Here is a 5,305-nt window from a genome sequence, read left to right on the forward strand (position 1 = left end):
AAATGTAAAGCATATAAAAGAATGGTAAAAGAAATTGTATCAGCCCCGTGGGCATATATTAAAATAGTTACAGAAATAAGGGGACGCAGCCCCGATAACTGATCTCCCTGAGGTTAGATTCAAGGAAGAAGAGTCTCCTTGGCCTTCTCAGCATCAGTAGCACCCGACCCCTCAGGACGAATAGCATGACTATCCTTCTGAGCCGCCTCTCGAGCAGCTGCACTTGCCTCAAGACGGGCATTCCACCGCTCAACGTATGTGGCCTCGAGAGGACCCAGGAAGCTGGTATCGAGGTCGGCATTGTCAGCCCAAAGTTTGTACATGGCTTGGTCGACCGCTTTCTCCTTCTGCTCCTTATACTCGTCCAGGAGGCAGGCCTTCTCGCTCTCCATGAAGTCGAAGGTGACAGATTTCTCCTCTTCGAGCTTGGCATTGGCCTTCTCGAGCTCGGCATTCGATTTTTCCAGCTCCTCGAGACGGGTCTTCATTTTTTCAAGTTCAGACTTCGAGTCTTTAAGCTCGTCAGCCATCTTAAGCTCGAGATCCCTCGATTTCTGGGCCAGGGACATGCTCGTTTGCACCTCGTTGGTCAGTTTATAGTTAAGCTGTGCTGAAACGACAAGGGCCTGAAACACAAAGAACGAATCAGAATTGCGAACTGAGGCATAAATACTTAAAATAGAGTTGCGAAGGCTACCGCGGCGGTGAGTTCGATACTCTTATCATAAAGAGTATTGCAGTCTGAGGCCTTGCGCACGAGATCCCAGTGGTCGGCGCCGAAGCCAGAAAAGCTCTGACCCACTCGAGAAAGGACATCCGAGCTGAGTACAGCCCCTTCTGTCCCAGCGATGCCATCAAGTACGTACTCCTCAGTATGAGTTCGGGCCGTTGGCAGCTGAGTCTTGGAGGTAGAAGGTTTCTTCGGGGGCCAAACAACTGCTAATTGGGTTTCGGTGGGAGGCAGCGAGATGGGTGCGGTCGAGCTAGACCCATCAACCTGGGCAGTCGGTTCCTTGGAGGTGTTTGCAGTGGTCTGGGCCGTGGGAGTCGTCTCGCGGCGTCTGGGTACCTTGGACGGTCAGTCGGACCTCCTTGGTCTCCTCGGACGTTTGCTCCTCTGGCCACCAGCTCCCCCATCGCTAAAAAGCACAGCGTCGAGGTCAGGATTCATGGCACCTGCACAGTGACAATGGGTTAGACAATAATAATAAGTTTGGAAAGAGATGGAAACCAGGTAAAGAAAAAACCTAACTGGGACTCTCCCACGAGCTCGAACTTGGGGACCAAGAAATTCCCCCGTCTTCAGAGGAGGCGGGGGGAGTGCCTTCCCTATAAGTAGGTGATAAACCTCGAGAGGTCCCTATAATCATTGGTCCCGTACTGCACAGCTATCCCATCCCACACCTCGTCCGTGGTGTACATGGTATCGTATTTCCCGAGCCCACTGTCGAACCTATGGACACAGTCATCTACCCAACTCCATATGTAGAAGTGGTATCTATCCTGTGGGCACGAGACTAACCTATTGGGCCTGTGTTTTAGTAAAGTGGGGGACCACATTCGCGAAGTAGGAAGGGTTTTACCTCCATCTGAATCTGAGCTCGAGGCTTCGTCATTGGCCTCATTCCCCGATCGCAGACTCCTCAGGCGAACTGGGAGTGACGGTCTCCTTTCTCTCCTCGGAGGAAGGGCGCCTGTGGGCAGTGGCACTTCCTCCCAGCGTTCATATTTTTTACTGGACCAGTCAGAGGTTGACTGGCCCTCTCCCAACAGCCCGCAAGCTCGGAGCTTGTCCTCGTGTAATAGATACAAGAGAGATCTCCTACCATAAGGGAGTCGGAGCAAGGCTTCTCTGTGCCTCGTCATCGCTTCAGTAGGGGTGGGACGCTTAAAATTAGCTGAAAAGTGAAGCACATTTCAACTAAATATGGATTTAAGAACTAAAGTCTCGAGCTCAGGAATGAAAGTAACGAGAATACTTATGAATCTGCCTGAACGAATAATGTCGAGACGGGGACAGACTGTCTGTTCAAAAGAAGGCTCTCTTGAAATCAGGCGGGTGGTTGGGAAGGTCCCCAAAAACCTTCGTCTCCTTGGGGTATCTCGAGAGGTAGTAAAAGCCATCCCCTCCCCGAGCTCGGGAGGGGTTACTTTTTAAACAAAAGAGATATAAAATCTCTTGAGGTGAAGGTCCTTCCCACCCCAGCTTGTGGTACAAGGACATCAGGGCAGACAGCACCCTGTACGAATTGGTATTGAGTTGGAACGGAGCCAACCCAACAAAATCAATAAAGCCTTTGAAAAAATACTTCAAGGGAAGCAATGCTCCTGCCCTCATATGTTCTTGGCTCCACGCCGTATATTTCACTGTGGCGTCACGGCCGCCATGGGCGAAGCAGCTCCGTTCTTGACCAGTCGGAGGTCGACACTTCAAGGTGCCTGACAAACTAAGGCCATGGAAAGCCAGGATTTCAGATATTTGACTGGTTGTGGTAACCGTGCTCCAGTAAAGCTCGGCCTCGAACATCTCTCTCCTCGGTTGAGAGGTGGAAGGTTCCCCCATTAATGAAAATTTGAGCTCTCCGGGGGGGTATGCGACAGTAACCTTTAAAGCAGGATCGAGAGGAATCGGCCTAGGGCCTGAATTAGGTTCCGGATAGATGGCCTCCCGAAGAACTCTCCTCTTCCCCTCGATGACTTCGTCTATCTGACGGCGGTAGTGAGCTCGAATGTCTTCTTGCTCGCGTGCAAGCTCGTATTCTCTTATCCGACGTTGGTTCCGGGCGAAGAGCGGTTCTGGGCTCGGAGATTTTGGCTCGTAAGGGATTGCCCGCAATGAACCCCACCGTCTTTCTAGATTCTGTGACATCTAACGAGAAAGAAAAAATGGTGAGGGCCATGCATGCAAGAATCACGAGCTCAATGGAATGAGCTCGGAAATTTAGGAACGAGACTAAATACTAAGACCCTTATTGAAGAGTCAGGGGCGTGTATTCCATGAAAAAGAAAAGGAGCGTGGATAATTTTTTGAAAATCTCGAAATTCAAGGGAAAGAAGAATGGCGGTTAACCAGGAAAGGCGTCTTTGAGTTTCGTGCATTTGTCAAGGCCCATGTTTTTATCCGAAAACTTAATGTACAAGAAACGCTGCCTAAGAGTTTCAAAACCCAGAAAATGGGAACCACACTCAAACGTCAAAACTGGGTATAAACCAGAGACGAACATCCAGAATGAAAATCTAGAAAGCATAAAAGCCTATCGGTTCAAAACCTCCTATCGTATCATGCTAAGAACGTAAACTAGCACACACAGAAAGAACATTTTAAATGGAAAACAAAAACGGCATACTTACACAGTAATGGCGATTGCAGAGAGATTGTCGATTGAAGAAGAGGTTGCAGGAAAGAACTCACTGACTCAAACAGACCAGGATTCCTTTGTTTCTTTGGTCGAGAAAACATGCACAGAACAGGAACTTTGCAAAGAGGTCTCTGGGCTTGTTTTTTTTTTCTTTTCTTGCTTATGGCGAATGAAGATAAAAGTGAAGAAGATGAAGAGTGGGGTCTTGTATATATAGGTGGGGAAAAGGAATTAATCAGGAGCGTCGAATGAAATCCCCACTAGATCGAACGGATGAGGATCAATGACAAGAAGGCGCCGAAAAGTTGTCAGACGGACGATCGTGGGCGTGTTTCCAAGGTACTCAAGTACCTAAAGTGAGCAATACCCAGCTGACGCGTGTCCATTTTCAAGAGTGTATGACGGTACAGTTCTCAAAGAAAGTAGTTCAAAAGTTTCATTCTCTTAGGATTCGAACAAATACTTTTGAGGGGGCAAGATGTTATACCCAGATTTCGAGCCATGGTAAATGTGACCTCGAAAGTTGGATTTGCAACAAATGGTCTCGTAAGGATTAGAGTATGCTCCACGATTGTATATCAAGCCTGCAAAGTACGATATATGACCTCGAATATGGTGAGCTCGAAACGATCTCGATCTCGAAAGGTAGCTCCGAGAACACACTCATCTTCGGGGACGACTTCGGATCGGAGGTCTCGAGCTCGATGTACGTACGATCTCGAAAGACACGTGATCTCGGGAGATGTCATTAGCTCGCACAATGACGTGAGACCTGGGATGCTAAAGCCTTAGAGATACGCGATAACCACCTTGAATATCTACAAGTATTATAAATATGAGATGTAATCCTCATTTATTAATGTAAATCCCCAAGAATCGTGGGATATTATTTGGTCAGTTATGCGTTTCCTGGTCTTCAGGGACGTTTCCTTTTATATCTGATTATAGGCATTTAAAGCCATTTATTTTATTCACAAAAGAGTAACTACCCAAAATATGTGGGATAGTATTCTGCATCCTTCTCTATAAATAGAGAAGCCATGCACCATTGTAAAGGACCGAAACTCTGATCCTTGGGAGAAAACTCAGCAGAATTCATGCTAAAGAATTTTCAGAGATAATCTTAAGATTAATACCAGAGACTCGTGGACTAGGCAGATTAAACTGCTGAACCACGTAAAAATCGTGTGTTTGATTTGTTTTATTTCATTTAGCCATTTTCATTCATTATTTATGTGCTCTTCTTTCACTGTTTGACGAAAAACGGCGTCAACAGATACTATGGAAGGCTATGAAGAAAATTGAAGAACGGTTCAGTTTCTTAGTAATACTATGCGACAGAAATGATACAATGGTTAGAGAAACTGAAGGAAGGACTCTATCATTCCGCTGTGAATAATGTAAGTACTCTTATCATTATTTCTGTTTGAATTCAATATTAGAAACATGTTCTAGGTTATCTTATATTGATATGTTTAATATATGATTTACAAGAAAATAAACAAGATCCTGGATAAGTTTTCTCAATAACTGACCTCAGAGCCTTTGGTAATCTTTATTTTCATGCATGAACATGTTAAAAATTGAATTATTTGATGTGTTTGAGTAATTGGATGGATTTCATATTTTTTGTGTAGCATATTGAATTTTATGTGATTATTAGCAATTTTAGGTTGTTTTGTTGTGTTTTCCGTACCATTAATTTGTATTTATGATTTATTTTGTGTAAAACATGGTAAAAATTAGTTAGAAAATGGTTTTGGTTTGAAAAATTGCACAAAAAGTTTTTCTAATTTTTTTTCTTTCACTGCCACTCGCATGCGCGCATCACGTCCCCTACGCGCGCACCCTCGGCAGCCAGAAGGCCTGCGCGCGCGTCTCCCTGCACACCAACACACGGTGAACAGTACCCGTGAACTGTTCACCCAGATTTTTTTAAATTTTTT

The sequence above is a fragment of the Humulus lupulus genome, chromosome 6 (assembly GCF_963169125.1).
Source record: "Humulus lupulus chromosome 6, drHumLupu1.1, whole genome shotgun sequence".
NCBI lineage: Eukaryota > Viridiplantae > Streptophyta > Magnoliopsida > Rosales > Cannabaceae > Humulus > Humulus lupulus.